The sequence below is a fragment of the Chrysochloris asiatica genome, unplaced genomic scaffold, assembly GCF_000296735.1.
Source record: "Chrysochloris asiatica unplaced genomic scaffold, ChrAsi1.0 scaffold00226, whole genome shotgun sequence".
Classification (NCBI taxonomy): domain Eukaryota; kingdom Metazoa; phylum Chordata; class Mammalia; order Afrosoricida; family Chrysochloridae; genus Chrysochloris; species Chrysochloris asiatica.
Window position 1 is genome coordinate 1,781,879 of NW_006408744.1, and position 19,178 is coordinate 1,801,056.

Here is a 19,178-nt window from a genome sequence, read left to right on the forward strand (position 1 = left end):
ACCAACCAAAACTGCTGACCTGACATAGCAGTGGGATGGCCTGTTGTAGGCACAGCTTAAGTGCCAGCTTAGCTGTTATTTTTGTTTTAGTTGCTCTGCTCACCCTTCTTCCTTTTTGTTTGTTTGTTTTTTAGTTTTAATTTAAGGTTTTTATTGTGGATTGAGTGAAAGTTTACAGGGCACATCCTCAGTTTCACATTCAACAAATCATACACCTTATTTCATTACAATGATTATAATCCCCTCCATGTACCATCAGTTAACAGTATTTCTCTCTATCCACTTTAGCTTTTTTAAAAACAAACAAACAAAAACCTCAGGCATATATAATAATTTACATCTCCAAAGGGCACATTCTGCAAGTCTGCTCCTGGCCACCAGCTCTTAGTCCTTCTCTTCTTAGTCCATGAATCTAGAGTCCTCAGCCACTCCCCCTCTCCATGGCCCCATCTCTGCCTCCATCTCTGGCGCTGCTGTTTCTCTGGATAAGGTACCACATTCTGCTTGTGCGTTCCTCTCTTGATGGTCCTAGGTCCTCTGTTTCTGCACTATAAGATTAACCACTCCCCTTTTCTTGTTACAAAACTTCTACCTTTACAATTGTAACAATCGCAATTAGTCATGATAACAATTATTCACTGTTGAATCTTACAAATCTTATCCTCATCTCTTTTCCCAGACCCATCTAGACAAGATGACAGCTATTCAGTGGGGACTCTTTCTTTCCCCCCATACTCTTAAACTAAACTCCCTCTTGAAGCCAGTCACTTCTTGCCTTTATTGCCCCCTCATTTTAGGTAGCCAATGTCTAAGTTGTCGGTCCCTATTTATCCTGTGTACAGAAGGGATAGCATTGATACTTGATGTGAAGACTCTTTCCCTCTCTGTTGGTATTTAGAGTAACTACTGCTCTGAGTATAGGTCAGGTTCATCAAATTGAAGCAATTTACCCTTGTTTTCTTTATTTAAAAAAAAAAAAATTGTCTTCCAGCTCATTTGCCTCAGTCACTTTATCTCGTTTCTGGACATGTGAAGATATGGTCATCTGCTTCTGGTTTTGGGGCATATTCAGGAGTTATCTGTGACCTTAGATGGGTGTGTATTTTGATATTTTTTGTTTTCTGATTGCCTCCAGGTAGATGTGATCAGGAAATGGGCTTCCCTTTTCACTCTTCTTCTTGAGAAATTTCAAGATGCCACTGTTGGTCATTTTGACATAATTTAGGATTTAATTTTCGGCCTATTTCCTTTTTGGTCTGCCTGTCCTGCTCCACAATCCCTGTTCAGGCCTTTTTTCTAGTTATAAACAGTTCAGGGCCGGCTGTGGCTGTTTGGTTTTAAACGGAAACTGTCTCTTTAAATTTTGAGGAGATCTGTGCGCATGCGTAGTGGAACCCTCTGTGGGTGGGGCTGGGGTATCCACTAGCTCAGGCACCCCTTTAGTCACCAGAATGGAGGTGCACAGACAGCAAGGGACCAATGAACAGATACCAAAAGAAAAGAATGTCCACACTTATATCTCCGCAGTTCTGTCAGGCGTCCATGGCTGCTCTGATCCTTCCTCCTCCGCTTGGTCTCACCCAAGATGGCGGCTGCTGGAGCAGCTGAGCATCTTGAATTACAAAGCAATGGATTTCTTGCTTCTGCTACAAATTCCTTTAGCTGTAAGCTTTCCAACCTTCTAAATATTCCTTTATATGAGGTTCAGAGTTCTGGGACCATCCTCTGAGACTGCTTGGTCGGGTATTCTGTGTTGTTGCTGACGGAGCTCCGTAACTGCACTTTCACCCGATCCAACATCTTGTTTATTCTCCACCCTTCTTCCTTTTGTCCCCTTCCCTACACATTGTTGATCCCCAAAACATTCCCAGAAAAACCACCTGGACACTAACTTATTTTCCATTGTCTGTTCTCCTGAGACAAACTGCACCATTAGTGCTTACGTCATGACAGGACTTTGGTTGCCCACACTAGATTGGCCCCCTCTGAGAGAAGTCCTCTTAACAAAGATCCGTATGACAAGGAGTCAACCCTTTAAAGATGAGAAAGCACAGAAAGCATGAGCTTAGCCTGTCTGAAAAACTAACGGGAAACACAGTGAAGGGTGGATGAAGGAAGTAAAAGAGGTTTGAGATGCAGAGCCTATATCGGAGAACGATCTTTCAGGTGAGTAAGTAATTTGAATTTTCCTATAAGCATGATAGGTTCATTTTTGTTTGATTTAAAGGATTCCCTGACCGTTGTATGGAGAGCAGTTTGTAGGGGCTAAATGGAGACTCAGGAAGCCAGTGAGGAGAGTGTGGCAAGGGCCTGGGTAGGAGATGATGGCGTTTGAACCAGGTTGTATTGATAACAATGAGGAATAGGAGATAATCAAGGCAATGGGACTTGACAGTTTGGTTAGATGCAGGAAGGAGTGGAATGAAGGGTGATCGCTGGCTTCCTGGTTTGAGTCATTGAGTAGATGGTCTTGTTCAGGAAGAACTTGCAGAAGGTGTCCACTTCTTCTATGGGTGTAGTTTGCATAGCCTGGCAAACCTAGTGTTTTCACAGACCTAGTGTTTTCACAGGCTGCCGCTGAGAATGACCATCGACAAATAGACTTGGTTTCTAGAGACTTCCTAGTCTGCAGCGAGACAGACAAAGGTCTTGGCAAGTGAGCTAAGGGTGAAATTTAACTTACCTGGGAAGGTAAAGGAAGCCCCAGGCGGCCTATGCCCCAGATGACTATGAAACAGAGAAGGTGATATTTCAGAGTGCAGGCGCTGCCTGTCCTCTTGGGAATGTCACACATGGCTTCCCAGGGGAGACCTGAGGTGAAGAATCAGCCAGGGCCTGGGCCTGGGGCCTGAGGTGTGAAGAGAATGCCCCCTGCAGGGATCCTTCCCTGTGAGAAAGGGGCTGACCAAACAGATACCTCTCTCTGTTCTACCTGACCTGGATTTTCCTTTCCTTTTAATTTGACTTTTGTTTGTTTGCTTAGTATGTGCTTTGCATTGTTCCTAAGAGAGGCTTAGGAGATATGAACACATGTGACCCAGGCTGATTATGTCTGCCACCTGCATCAAGAGGAGGGCTTCACCCATAGCCTCCTGCCTTCCCAGCTGAGAGGACCCTCTGTGGGTCCACACCAGTGGTGCCACTCAGCACAGCTTCCACAGAGAAAAACCTTATTGCTTGGCTTCAGACTCAGTACTGTACAATATTAGAGTGGTGAGATCAGATATCCTTGGCTGGGGTCTTGATTTTAGAGGGAAAGCTTCAGTATTTCACCACTAAGTATGACATTAGATAGAGCGAGATAGTCCTGGTGTGCCGCTGTACGATAAATGGTTCAAAACCACCAGTTGCTCTTTGGAAACCCTATGCAGGCTCATTATGAGTTGGAACCCACTTGATAGCACCTAGCAATGACAACAACAAAGGTAGCTGCTGTGGAGTCGACTCTAACTCAAGGCAACCTGTTGTACAAGGAAAGGAAGGGTCCATGGTACTGGTGATCTCAGGCACGTTTAAGCCTGTCCTTGTGCCTCTTGTACCGGTCCATCTCACTGAGGGGCGCTCTCAGCCTCATCAGCTCGCTAATTCATCAAACATGATGTCCTCCTCCAGCAATTGACCTCTCCTGATGACATGGCTAAAGCAAGTGAATTGGGCGAGGTTCTGCTCTGATCCATAGGGTTTTCATTGGCTAATTTTCTTCTAGTTTGTCTTATTGTGGAAACTCCACCAAAACCTGTCCACTGTAGGTGACCCTGCAGGTATTTAAAATACTGGTTACATAGCACCCAGCATTGTAGCAACACCCAAGCCACCTCAGTATGACAAATTGATCTTACGTAAACAGAAAAAAGAGGGGAGACTTTATGTACAAGAGTGAAATGTGACATGGTCCTGCATCATCCATGATCATCAAAATGCTAGAGTTCATTGCTATGACTGTTGTGCCTACTGATCTCACTGAGGGTGTCTCTCATCCCCCATGACCCTTCATTAGCTGTGGTGGTGGTGGTTATGTGCCATGGAGTCAGTTCTGACTCATAGCGATCCTGTACAGGGTTTCTGAGGCTGTAAATCTTTATGGGAGCAGAAAGCCTCATCTTTCTCCCTTGAAACCTTTGGTAGTTTCGAACTGCTGACCTTGAGATTAACGTCCCGATTTGTAACCATTATGTAGGTGTTCTGTATATGTATTCTTTATCACATTGAGGAAGCGCCTCTCTTTGCTGGCCTGCAGGACTGGTATTTAGATTGGGATCTTGCTGACTCTATAGATTATTTTGGGGAGAACTGTCATTTTAGCAATACTAACTTGTCCAATCTATGAATATGGAACATCTTCTCCAATTAGTTAGATCTTTAAATTCTTGCAATAGTGGTTTACAGTTATCAGTGTACAAATCTCGTATTTCTATGATTTATTCAAAGTCTTTTATTCTTTTTTGATGATATTAGAAATTAAATACTTAATTTTATTTTCAGATTATTTATTGCTAGTATGCAGAAGAGGTCTTGGCATGGTGCTATAGAATAAGCAGTGGACTGCTAACTGTTCAAGTCTACCCTCTGCTTTTCAGAAACTCGATACAGGGTCACTGTGAGTCAGAACACACTCAATGGCATTTAACAAACAACAACATGTAGAAATGCAATTGATTTTTCATAATGATCTTGCTGGACTCTTTTACTAGGTCCAGTTGTTTGACAGATTCCTTACTGTTTTCTTAATAAAGAGAAAGCTACATGCCCACCAAGTTCCAGGGACTTGAGAAAGGAAGTAAGAGCTGCTTGGGAAGAGGAAGACAAGCTCACAGAGGTCAGAAGTTCTGTGAGTTTGCTCTTCCATTCCAATACTGGAAGTGACAGCTGAGGACGATGGGCTTGAGGACTGCAGTTACTGTTGCAGGCTTTGCTGCACTGTCTCTGACAGAATAGATCTACTCTCTCTCCCCATCATACCCATGAGTTAGACAGCCATACAGTCTCTCAAGAGTCCCATGCCAGGAAGCATCTCATTCCCTCTCATTCCAGGAGCAGGGTCAGGCTGGGGGAAGGCATCCTGAAATAAGGATGTTCAAGGGAATAAGGCCGAGCCAAGAAGTGTAACACTTGCCTTAAAGTGTCTGAAAAGATGCTACAAATAGCATCCTGTGACTTTCCTGTATTAAAAATCTGACCTCCTTCCATTAGTTCATTCATTTCATTTGATGCATTTGTCAAGCACCAGCTGTGTACAAGGCATGCACAGCATGGGATGGGATAGATAGTGTATCTCTGATGAACTTCCAGGTGAAGCTGATACTGCAAGTCAAGGATCACACTCTGAGTAGCAAGACTTTAAAGAACATGCATGCAAGTTGGTTAGAAAATAGTAAGGGAGAAGGAGAGGCAAATTGGAGAACAAGACAGTGGCCAGATTCCAGGCTGAGAAGTTTGAACTTTATTTGGCAGGCAACACACAGCCTCTGAAGGTATTTGGGTCATAAAGTGAGCCAAGCTGGATTTTAGGAGGATTAACCTAAAGTTGAGGAAACCACTCAAAGACGGACTGGCAGAGTCTTCATTCATCCTTCACATCTATGCGTCTGTTCATCTATCCATCTAGACATCCATCTACCCATCTACCCATCCATTCCCCATTCATCTATCCAGCCAGTGACCCACCATTGACTAACATTTGTGAGACAAGTATTTTAGTCCAGACCTTTGAGAAGGATAAAAAAAAAAGACCTAGTCCAAGAGAGTGAGAAACATTGCTCGGCTCAGTGAATGTATTCAATGGCACTACATGGTCCATGTAGAACCAATCGAATTGGTGTATGTTTTGCTGTGTATATTCTCAACAGCAAAATAAATGTGAAAACTTTTAAATAGGAAAAAGTAAAAGTAAATAAAAAGACCTAATCCTTCCCCTTAAGGAACCCAGAGTCTAGTGGGACACAGCCCCATGTTATGTTTATAGAGCTGAACGTATGGAGCATACAGGAAGGGCATCCGGCTCAGCTAGGAAGAAGCAGGAGGGCATCTTGAAGGAGGGGACTCTTGGGAATATTCTAAGAACAAATGAGAATGATCTGGATAGAGAAGAGTTCCAGTAGAGGGAACCCCTTGAGCCAAAGCTGGAAGTAAGAAGTGGTATGTTACGGTTTGTGAGTAGCTGCCAAGAGTTTGGTGTTGATGGAGTGTAACCTTCAGAAGGAGAGGCTGGAAAGGTATACAGCCAGGGCTCCTGGTCATAAATAATAGAAACTAGTTTTGATGATATCAGTAGCTTAGAAAATTGACTGGAAGTTTAATGAACCCAACCTAGGCAGGAACTCCAGGTCCTGCCCTGTCCCTGCATCTCTAAGGAACGATTGACTCCAAAGAAGGATGTAGTTAGCCATAACAACAGTGTCTGCTGTTAGAGGCAATATTAATAACAAATGTATTGCACTTTTATAGGTTCCAGGCACTGCGCTAGGTACTTACACTGTCATTGTACGGAATCCTCCCAAGAGTGAGAGGGAAAGTCCTGCTTTAAGGCTTAAAGAGGCTTGATACTCGAAGCTCACACAAGATATTAGTCAGGATTCTCCAGAGAATTGAAAAAATAGAGTATGTATGTGTCTGTATACGTATGTGTGTACTATGCATATATACACAATGTGTGAGGAGTCCTGGTGGTGCAGTGGTTAAGCACTCAGCTGCTAACCTAAAAGATGGTGGCTTGAACCTACTAGCTGTTCTGTAGGAGACAACAGGGCAATTTGCTTCTTTAAGGATTGTTGTTATTGTTAAGTAAAAATTGTTAAGTGCCACTGAGTTGGTTTCAACTCACAGCAACCTTGATAGGGTTTCTGAGGAGTGTCTGGTGGGTTTGAACCTTGGACTTTATGGTTAGTAGTTCAGTGCTTACCCTACAGAGCCACACCAGGACTCCTTGGGAACTATCTGCAGTAGTTCTTAGGGTCACTATGAATCAAAATCAACTCAATGACAATGGGAAATAAATACACTTGTGTAAAGGAGTGCTGGTAGCGTAGTGTTATGAGTAGGGCTGCTAACCTCACAATCAGCAGTTCGAAACTACCAGCTGTTCCGCAGGAGAAAGATGAGGCTTTCTGCTCGCACAAAGATTTATAGCCTCGGAAACCCTATACACATTACTATATATATATATCTATATACACATATGGAGTCCTGGTGTGGCACTGTGAATTAATGTGCTGGACTGCAAAGTCAGTTTGAACCATAAGGTCAGTGGTTCAAACTCACCAGCTGCTTATCAAAAACCCTATGCAGGATCACTATGAGTCAGAACTGACTTGACGGTACTTAACAACAACAACAATTTGGAAAAGGAGAGAGACTGATTTTAAGGAATTGGCTCACACGGTTTGGGAAGTGGCAAATCTAATCCGCAGGCCAGGTAACAGATTGGAAACCATCAGGATTTCTGTGTTTCAGTCTTGGGGCAGGCCCTTCTCTGGGAAACCTGTGTCTGCTCTTATGGCTTTCAGCGGATTGGATGAGATCCACTCACATGATCAAAGGTAATCTCCTTCACTGAGAATCAACTGATTGTAAATGTTAATTGCATCCACAGAATACCCTCACAGCAACATTTATACTGGTGGTTGACCAAACAAGTGGACCCTATAATTCAGCCACATTGACAGAAAATTAACTGTGACACCAAGCTACAAAGTACCAGAGCCTTGATGTTATCTCAGTCTATTAGAAGCCAGAGCCCAGCTTCTTAAGACCTTAAGCACATGAAGGAGGGAGGAATGAAACTGGAAAGGAGGAAGCCAGAACAGACTGGGGGTGGGTACTGACAGCTATTGCCACTGGATTAGGTGGAGAGAAGGAAAAGGGGCTCAAGGAGTTTCACCAGGGGAAGGGCCAGGGCTCCAGCAGCGCGGTACACAGGGAGCTGGCTTGCTTGGGTGGTCAGGTGAGGGGCTTGGGACAGAGCCTGGTGGAAGTGGTCATGGAGGGCCTGCTGCTCTGTACTTTAACCGCAGAGGCGCAAGGGAGAGAGGAAACGGCACTGTGGGTGGAATGGAAAGCAGCCTATGTTTTGGCAGAAGGCAAGGGCAGAAAGGCCAAGGACCAGCCAGGGACAGATCCCTCAGAAGTGGAGGAAAACCAGGGTTGCCTGAGGAGAAGATATTAAAGGTTGCCCAAGAAGGGCCCACCAGACTATGGGACGTGAACAAGGTCTCACTCAGCTGGGCCTGGAGAACCACAGAGTCTTAGTTTAAAACGGTTATAGAAGAAAAGGAAATTGTTATTTAAAATCATAACTGGGAAGAGGGACTTTTGTTTAGCCAGATGCTTTGGCAAGTACTTTGAGCTCAAATATCCAACTGGCCAATGTCTGGAAAGATGTCATAAAACAAAGTCATGGAAAGAGCTCTGCATAAGGAATGGACGGAATTGGGGCTAAAACAGACAGGAGAGGGGATGAAAAGGAGCAGAAAAGCCCAGGGAGATGTGGGGGAGGGGGGTGTTGGACAGTGCTGGACAGTAACGCTCATGCTCGCCCTCTACTTTCTCCTCACCCCGTTCTAGGGTAGTGGGCCTCTGCTAGTGAAAGGATGGGGTAGAGGGAGGAGATGGAGGAACCACTGAAGAGCGGAAGATCATCCATAACTGAGAGAATTCTGTGGAAGCATAAGCTCATTGCCAAAGGTCACTTCAGAAAACACGAGCTCCTGCTAAGAACCTTTGGAGGGACTGACAGGGGTTGAGGGTAGGGGGGTGTCGCTGAGTTTCCTACTGTGCTTCTAGTTGTTTAGTGTATCTCAGAGGTGGGAGTGTACTGGCACACAGCCCATTTGGACTGACTCAGAATCCGCAGTGGCAGAGCAGAGTGGGGAGGGGCCTAAGTATCCCGCTGAAACTGAAGCTCAGAGAAGTTAAGCAATTGGTTCACTCAAGCTTACACAGCCAACCATCCACTAGGTCTAGCAGCCCAGCCCACATCAGAACTAAGGCTTGTCGTGTTAAGAGAGCACTGTGACAGCAGCTACAACACAGGGTGACGCTTGGAGCAGTTGTGTCTGGGTAGGATGCCTCTCGGTGACAAGTCTCTGTTTATGGAGGAAGACAGGTTCAGAGGGGACCAGGCCTAGACTGAAACCTAAAGGACTGAGCTCAGATCTCAGGAGGACTTCCTTCTTAACTATAAGGCTAATGGCAGAACGTTTGGCTGGTGCAGGGGAACTGATGATTAGAGAGACCTGTGAACACAGGTTTCTACGATGATAAATGAGTTGAAACCTTGGGAATCCAGAAGTCTTGCCAGAAAGGAATAGTCACACAAATGCCTCCCCGTGTATAGTTTTGGCCCCGTAACTGACCTTGAGAATGAAGGCCGGGGCCTCAGAAGGGCTGTTTACCTTGGTTAGGCAATGCAGATAAGTCGTCCTTTCTGTATTTGCAGACTGGAGCCAAAGTTTTGGGGGCAAGGTCAGGCCCAGAGCAGGCAAGAGGAACTGTATGAAGTTGCAACCGCAACTGTATGAAGTTCCCCTTCTGGGAAGGCAGTGGGAGAAGCCTGTACATCCCATTCTCCCTGCAGGGTCCCCGCTCTCCACCTCTGTGCTCTCTTGTGCTTATTTTTCTGAGTCAACTTTCAATTCTCTTTCTCTGCCTCTGCATCCTTGTCACTTTGTCTCGGTGTCTCTCTTTCATTATCTCTGTGTCTTTGTGTGTTTCTCTCTCCCTATCTCTTTGTCTCCCACGCTCATTGTCTCTCTGGCTAACTCTTTTCCTCTTCCCACAACACATACCTGAAAGCAAAGTTCTGCACTGACCCAGACCCCAAAAGACATTTTATAAGACCCAGCTTACTTCTCTTGTACAGACTTATTGGGTTGCAAGAAAGCCACTCTGTCTGGGACTCTGTGATCTCTCCAAGTGCCATCTGAACAAGAAACATTCCCTTTGGTACCCCACCTGGGTTCCCTTTGGCACCCCACCTGGTCATACTGAGGAGCTCCGGTAGGCAGCTCTGGGCTGGCGGGCATTTGCTCTGTTGATTTTGGCCGAGCCCACCTTTGAGTGAGCATGGGTTAGATGACTGGAGAGAAGGGGCAGGATGTCATGTCCAGTGACCACAGGGCACAGTTGTTTAGTTCAGTGCTGATTTCGAACACTTACCCCCACTGTTCCCAGAAGCAGCTCCTGGGTGCAGACTGTTGATTTGGAAAATGTGGTCAGTGGGAGTAAAGGCCCTGGTTCTACTGGATTTTGGCTTACTGAAGAAGTGAGTGTATGTAAGAATTGAAAGGTCTTTCTAGAAGTAGGTCTTTATTCCTGATGACTGCTTCTGTTTCCATTCTTAGGGTTTATCTTGTTGACTTGTTGCCAATGTGGACTTTTTAGGACTTTGTGTGAGTGTGTGTACATGGTGACTAACGTGTGAGTATATGTGCATGGGAACTAATGAGTGTGAGCGTATGTGTGGGAACACATGTGTGTACATAGTAACGTGTGGGGAAACATGTGTCTATGGCAACTAACATGTGGGCATGGGAACATTGTATGCATATAGTAACTAACATGTGAGTGTGTGCATGGAAACACAGATTTGTGCATGTAAACACATGTGTGGTGATTAACAGGTATGTGCATGGGAATGTGTGTGCACATGGTAACTAACATGTGGGTATGTGTGCATGGGAACTAATGAGTGTGAGCATGTATGTGGGAACATATGTGCACATGGTAACTAATGGGTGTGAGGGAACATGTATGGCAACTAACGTGGGCATGTGAACGTGTGTGTGCACATGGTAACTAATATGTGATTGTGTGCATGGAAACATGTGGGCTGTGTGTGTGTGTAAACATATGTGGAGCGTGTGCATGGAAACACTTCTGGTTAACATGTATGTGCATGTGAATGTGTGTGCACATGGTAGCTACCATGTGTGGGTATATGTGCATGGGAACTAATGCGTGTGTGTATGTGGGAACACATATGTGCACATGGTAACTAATGTGAGGGAACATACATGCATGACAACTAATGTGGACATGGGAACACATGTGTGCATGCACGTTAACTAACATGAGCATGCACATGGAAACACAGGTGCGTGGGTTAGCAAGCATGTCGACAGAACCATGTGTGCACGAAGGGCAACTAATATGTGAGCATGTTGAAACATATATGTGTATGGTAATTAGCACATTGTACATGGGAACATGTGTGCGCGAATGACTAGTGACATATGTGAGTATGCATGCATGGGAACTAAGGCGTATGAACCTGTATGTGAGAATATGTGTGCACATGGTAAACATGTGTGAAGGAATATGTGTGTGTGAGCATGTGTGCATGGCAACGTGTGTGCACATGGTAGCTAATGTGTGTGTGCACATGGTAGCGAACACATGTGTGTGTGCATGGGAACACATGAATGTCTCTGTCACATACTGACTCTGTGACCTTGAACGAGTGATTTAACCTTAAGCATCAACTTCTTCACAGATTTGTCATGGGAACTAAGGAAGATGATCCTCATAAATCACTTAGCATGATACCTGGCACATATTCATCACCTGTTGCTGCTACTGATGATCAGTCTCAAGGCTGGCTGGGGTGAGACGCATGACGAGTCAGTGATGGCTGCTGTAGTCATTACTTGGAATGAAAGAGTTCATACCGTGCAGACAGCAGGGACAGCAGAGGCTCACTAGGTCTCACCTTGCATGCAAGATATCTGGGCTTGATTCTCGGCCAATATGCCTCATGTGCAGCAACCACCTGTTGTCATTGGAGGCTTTTGTGCTGCTCGGATGTTGAACAGGTTTCAGCAGGGCTAACACACTAGGACAAAGTAGGAAGAAAGGCCAGGTAATCTACTTCTGGAAATCAGTCAATAAAAACCTGATGAATCACAATGAGCTGATCTGAAACTAATCCTGGGAATGGTGCAGGACTGGGCAGCATGTTGTTGTGTTGTGCATGGCATTGCCATAAGTCTGGGGCTGAGTAGTTGGCAGCTAAAAACAACATATTTGGATAGGGTCATTGGGATGGGAGGGGGTTCTGGGGCCCCAACAAATGGACTGAATCACAGGGACCTGCCTCTGCAAAATTGTGCCTTAGAGGAAACAGCTTGAATAAGTGGAATCCATACCACCCCCTGTCAACCCTGCACCCCGCCCCCCCATCCCCAGTTCTCAACAGGCCAATAGACTCTCAAAATGCAAATGGCACCTGAGGTCTCTGACTACCCGAATAGGCTGCTTTAACCTCAAACAAGCCCTAGTCAGGAGCCCAGCTGAGCCCCTTCTCTGAATACCCAAGAACTACACATGTAGACTGCAGATGAACATCAAGGCCAGCATGGTGACAGGAAAAAGACAACTGGGCAGCTCCAGGGCCCTCCTTCCTAGACCTCCACCAACCCTTGGTGTGTGGTTTTAGCATCAACCACTAGCAGATGCTGTCAAGTTGATTCCCACTCATCATGGCCCCATGTATGTCAGAGTAGGATTGTGTTCCATCGAGTTTTCAATGGTCTTTAAGGAATCCCTATATGGTATAAACAGTTAAGCACTGGGCTGCTAAGGTTGGAAGTTAGAATCCACTCAAAGGCATCGCAGAAGAAAGTCCTGCTGATCTGCTTTAGAAGGCTGATATTCTTGTGTACCCCATAGAGCACCATTTTACTCTGAAACACAAGTCAGAATCGAATCGGTGGCCATGGATTTGGTGTTTGCTTGTTTGTTTGTTTTCATCGGGGTTGGGGGCATTGCAAAGAATTCACAAGGCCATGGGCCATGATGCCATTTCTGGCAGAGCCTGTACTTTATCCTTTGGGTGGGTCTGCTTCTAGGGCCTCCTCCCTGAGGGTGGAATGTCTACACGGAGTCCAGACAGCTGAGTGAACTGAGACTGCCTAAGGAGTGAGAGATGCCTAGAGCACACGTGAGATGAAAGATTCCGGAGGAAGCTGCCCAAGCTTATAATTACAATGGCCTGAACTCCCAGCAAGGCTGCAGTGGGCTCTCCTCTCTCCCTTACTATCCTTATCCTCTTCCTGGGTCTCACTGGGTCTCAGTGAGAATGCATCATTCTCCTGGCAAGCGGCCTCAGAATGGAATGTTCTAGAACAAGCAGGTGTTTAACAAATGCTGCAAGTGCTTGCTCAGTGATGTCAGAGGATCAGGGTTGGCCAAACACAAAAAAACCTGACAGCTAACTGTGCTAACCTCAGTTTCCCTCCTCCTTCTTTTTTCCCTTTGTTGCCCTTGCTCATCCCAGTCTTCTTTCTTCCTTCTATGTTTCCTCAGAAATGTTTCCTTAAAATGTTTCCTCAGGAAAGGAGAGCGTATTTAGACTCGAGTGTAAGTGACTGACAGCACATGAGTGCTTGGTCAGTCCCCTTCCTCTCTGTCTTTTTTTTTTTTTTTTAAGGTTTTTATTGTGGATTGAGTGAAAGTTTACAGGGCACATCATCAGTTTCACATTCAGCAGTTCATATGACTTGTTTCATTACATTGATTACAATCCCCTCCATACATCATCAGTCAACAGTATTTCTCTCTATCCTCTTTGGCTTTTCTCCTTTTCTTTTTTTTGGGGGTGGGTGGGGGGAGAAACTTTGCCTTTTTGGAATTTACAGTCTCAGCTTTTAGGGAAGGCTTTTACATTTATCTGTGGATATCCAGGGCTCATGTACTTGATTACTAACAAGCATAACTGAATAATCAGATGAGGGACAGTTTGCTATGTCTGCTAGGTGGCTAAAGTCTGATCCTCAGAGCCTATGGTTTGGACCTTTCTGTCTTTTTAACCAGGTCGACATAGCCTGAATCTTGGGCTTCAGAAACAGGGATCACAAATCCCTGGGGATATCTGGTGAAGTGCCAGAAGGTAAACAAAGACATAGTATAACATGGTACACTTTCCTGGTACATCCATTTTATTCAATGATCAGAAAATAATTTAATCATCTATTAAAACTAATACAGGGTTTAACAAAAAAAATTTTTTTTTAAGAGCAGACATTTGCTTAAACTTTAAAGATAAAACACATATACAACAGTAAGTCTTTTTCCTCAAGGCTTAGTGAAGGGTCGTTGCACATGATTCCTCCAGCCAGTAACTGTACAAGCATCCTGTGACATCATGGCAACCCCTCCCACATCCCTTACAATGCTGACACTGACAAATCACAAATCACAAAATACAAGACTTGCACGTTTTTCTGCAGATTTTCATAATATTTTAGAAGTTGAGTTTTGAATTTCTGTTAGAGCTTCGAAGACATTAACAAAAACATTATCATTTCTGAGCATTTACTTAAAGGACTGAATGTTTCAAGAAATGCAAACATGACTCAACCAGGTGTAAAACTGGGAAGAATTCTCAGGGGGAAAATGTTAATGAAACAATATGAATAATGAAAAGCACAGGCTACAGAGACAAACAAAACTCTACCATGGTGTTAACAATGGACTGAGCGTATGAAAGGAAAAGAAGAATATTTAGAGAGAGGAGAGAAACAACGCTGATAGGTCTCATAGAAGTGCTAGGCAAGAATAATTAACCAACTGGGATCAATGTTATTAGGGGATGTGTTATAACTGTGAACTCTGCAATGGTGCTGAGTCCTGTCCACATTCCACACACACTTCTGTGTCATTCGCTACAAACATGCTGTCTTAATGATCTAGTGTTGCTACAACAAATATCACAAGTGATTACTTAACAAACAGAATTGTATGTGCTCACAGTTTAGAAGGTTAGAAGTTTGAATTCAGAGTACCGGCTCTGGGAAAGGTCCTTGTTTCTTTTCAGCATTTGTAGGTTTAGAGCATTCTTTGGAGATCTCCATTTATCTTCACATCAATGGTTCCCTGGAACTAGGAGTTTCCCAGCGCAGGGACCCCAGGTCCAAAGAAAGCACTCCACTTCTGGCTCTCCTTTCTTGGCAGTGGATTCCTCTGAGTTCTCACTTTTCTCTCCTTTTCTATCTCAAAAGAGATTGACTTAAGATACAACCTAACTCTGAAGATTGGTCTGGCAAAAGTAAGGATTTATGACACATAGGATAATTACTTTAGATCAGAGCTTATCACACCATGAAGTGATTGCATCATGTTATACTTTATCATGGAAGTGATAACTACATCTTAACTGCTAAACCATCACTACTCATCTGTTCAGTTTGTGATACTGTAGTGGCTTGTGTTGTGCTGTGATGCTGGAAGCTATTCCACCAGCAGAGTTACCCATGATGGACAGGTTTCAATGGAACTTCTAGATAAAGACAGAATAGGAAGAAGGAGAGGCAGATTACTTTGAATGGTTGGTTAACCATTGAAAATCTTATGAATAGCGGTGGAACATGGTCTGATATCGATAAACATCTCAGCTTGGAAGGCACTTAAAATATGTGTAGGGACAAACTGCCTCCTCAAAGTAGAGCTGACATTAATGATCTCAAGACCTGTATTTGCTGATAGGGCACAACTCAAAATGAGAAGAAATGGTTGCAAGCATCCATTAATAATCAGAATGTGCTATGAAGTATGAATCTAGGTAAATTGGAAATCATGAAAAATGAAATAGAATGCATAAAGATCCACATCCTAAGCCTTAGTGACCTGAAATGGACTGGTATTGGCCATTTTGAATCAGACAATCCTGTAGTAAGTGTGCTTGGTGCCATGGTTACTGTCCTCTGCCCTACATGGCTACAGCTCTGACCTTTAATCTGACCCAGCCCTGGTTTGGAAGAGCTACAGACAGATCTGGAAGAGATAAAGGTGTTGCTGGAAAGGCCATTAGAAAAAGAGCACATGGTGCCCTTACATCTGAAAAAGTCAAGATTAAAACAGGAATTAAGAAGAAGATGCAGCCAGAAACCACAGGGAAAAGCAGACCCTCTTGACAATGAGAAGCCAGAAGCTGTGGTTGCTCCCATTTCAAGGGATATATGGTGAAAATCAGTTAATTATAGAGGAAATCAGTCAGAGAAGTTTGTGAAAATCTACATTACTTAACTGGAGTCCAAAAAGTCCCCACTGAGAATGTGCTGGTGCATCTCATAGAGAGATCATTTGATCTTCTGGTAAAGAATCTAAGTGGGAAGAGTTATTCCAAAACTGTTAACAACCTCTTGAAACCCATCTCTGTGGAAGACAGTTGGATAAAAGTCAAGACTGATCTAGTCCTTATCATGGGTAGAAAGAAGGCTGAAAACACAGTGAGACTATCTGACTCAGGTTCAGAACGAAAAGCCTTCCAATGACACTGAAACAGATCCTAGCGAGGGATGGGTAGATTTCCTAAAGAAAATTTATGAAGATGGAGATGATGAACCATTAATAAAGCTTGGGTAGAATCAAGAGAGAAGGAAGCCAAAGGAGATAATGAAATTTTGAGACTTTTAAGGATCCTTTTGGAACCTGTGATTTGGTAATACTGTGGTTTAAAATAAGCAACTAATTTCCATTTCCCACTGGAGGATTTATTTAAATAAAATATGTTTACTAAACACATATAAAATAAAAAAGATGAAAGAAATACAGTCATGGTACCAAAAATAATTGGTACAGTCATTTCAAGAGGAGTCATATGATCAAGAGCTGATGATATTGAAGGAAGAAGTCCAAACTGTACTGAAGGCATTGGTGTAAAACAAGGATCCAGGAATTGGTGGAATACAAAATGAAAGGTTTCAACAAACTGATACAGCATTGGAGGCTGTCAAGAAATATGGAAGACCTGACCAACCATTTGGAAGAGATCCATAGTTGTGCTCATTCCAAAGAAAATGACCCAACAGAATGAAGAAACTATTGGAAAATATCACTAATATCACATGAAAGTAAAATTTCACTAAAGATAATTCAAAAATGGATGCAGCAGTACATTGATAGATAATTGCCAGAAATTCAAGCTAGATTCAGAAAAGGACATGGAACTAGGTATATCATTGCTAATGTCCATGGATCTTGGCTGAAAGCAGAGAATACTAGAAAGATATTTACTTGTGCATTATGACTATGCAAAGGCATTCGACTGTGTGGATCGTAACCAACTGTGGATAACATTGTAAAGAATGGGAATTCCAGAACAGTTCTTTGTGCTCATCCACCACTCATCTGTCAGTTTGTCATAGTGTGGTGGCTTGTGTGTTGTGTGATGCTAGAAGCTATGCCACAGTATTTTAAATTCCAGCAGGGTCACCCATGGTGGCAGGTTTCAGCTGAACATCTAGACTCACATAGACTAAGAAGAAGGAGAGGCACACTACTTCTGAATGTTTAGCCACTGAAATTTTTCATTTTCAGAATAGCAGTGGAATGTTGTCAGATGAAGTGCCAGAAGGTGAGTCCCTTAGGTTTGGAAGGCACTCAAAATGCGACTGGGGAAGAGCTGCCTTCTCAGAGTTGACCATGATGATTCAAATGGAGTAAAGCTTTCAGGACCTTCATTAGCTGATGGGGCACAACTCAAAATGAGAAGAAACAACTATAAACTTCCACTAATAATCAGAACATTGTTGTTGTTGTTGTTGTTAAGTGCCATCAAGTTGGGTCCGACCCATAGCGACCCTGTACAGGGTTTCCGAGGGTGTAAATCTTTACGGGAGTAGAAAGCCTCATCTTTCTCCCGCGGAGCTACTGGTAGTTTCGAACCGCTGACCTTAAGGTTCGCAGCCCGATTCGTAACCACTACGCTACCAGAGCTCCTTAATAATCAGAACATAGAATGTACAAAGTATGAGTCTCGGAAAAGAGAAAGTTGTCAGACGGTTTCACTGGTGAATTCAGCCAAACACTCAGGGAAGAGCTGTCACCAATTCTACTCAAATTATTCCAAAAGTTAGAGGAGGATGGAAAACTTCCTAATACATTTTATGAAGCATAACCCTCATCCAAAACCAGGGAAGGACGTCACTAAGAAAGAAAATTATAGACCAGTATTCCTCATGAACATAGATGCAAACATTCTCAACAAAATCCTAGCCAACAGAATCCAGCAGCACATCAAAAAGATAATACAACTTGATCAAGTGGGATTCATATCAGGGATGCAAGGATGGTTCAACATTAGAAAAACAATGTTATCCATAAGAAAAAAATAAAAGAACCACATGATCATATCGATTGATGCAGAAAAGGCATTTGACAAAATCCAGCATCAATTCCTGATAAAAACACTCAAGAAAATAGGAATTGAAGGGAAATTCCTCAACATAATTAAGAGCATACATACAAAACCTACAGCCTACATTATACTCAATGGAAAGAAACTGAAAGCCTTACCTCTGTGAACAGGAACCAGACAAGGATGCCCTTTGTCACCACTCCTATTCAATACTGTGCTGGAAGTCTTAGCAAGAGCTATACAGCAAGACCGGGAAATTAAAGGCATCCAAATTGGCAAAGAGGAAGTAAAACTCTATTTGCAGATGAATGATCCTATACATAGAAAACTGCAAAGACTCATTAAAAAAAGCTACTAGACCTCATTGGAAGGTTCAGCAAAGTGGCAGGATATAAGATCAACATACAAAAATCAGTTGAATTCCTCTATACCAAAAATGACAGTACTGAGAAGGACATTGGGAAAGCAATACCATTTAGAGTAGCCTCCCAAAGGATGAAATATCTAGGAATAAATGTAACCAGAGAAACAAAGGACTTATACAAAGAAAACTCCAAATCACTACTACAAGAAACCAAAAGAGACCTACAAAAATGGAAAAATGTACCATGCTCCTGGATAGGAAGACTTAGCATTGTAAAATGTCAATATTGCCCAAAGCAATTTATACATATAATGCAATCCCAATCCAGAGTCCAACAACATTGTTCAAAGAGATGGAAAAAACAATTACAAACTTTATATAGAAAGGAAAGAGACCTAGGATAAACAAAGCACTGCTTAAGAAAAAGAATAAGGTTGGAAATCTCTCATTCCCCAACTTCAAAAAATACTACACGGCTATAGTGGTCAAAACAGCTTGGTACTGGTTCAATGAAAGACACATATGTTAATGGAACAGAATTGAGACTCCAGAAATTAACTCATCTACATACAGCCAACTGATTTTTGACAAAACACCTAAATATATCGCATGCGGAGGTGATAGTCTCTTCAACACATGGTGCTGGCATGATTGGAAAGCAATACGCAAAAGATTGAAACAAGA

General features: G+C 43.3%; 1 pseudogene; it reads left to right on the forward strand.

Annotated features, from left to right (window-relative positions):
- Positions 1-11,214: 11,214 nt before the first annotated feature.
- On the forward strand, positions 11,215-16,436 carry LOC102825931 (annotated as a pseudogene).
- The last annotated feature ends 2,742 nt before the right edge of the window (positions 16,437-19,178 follow it).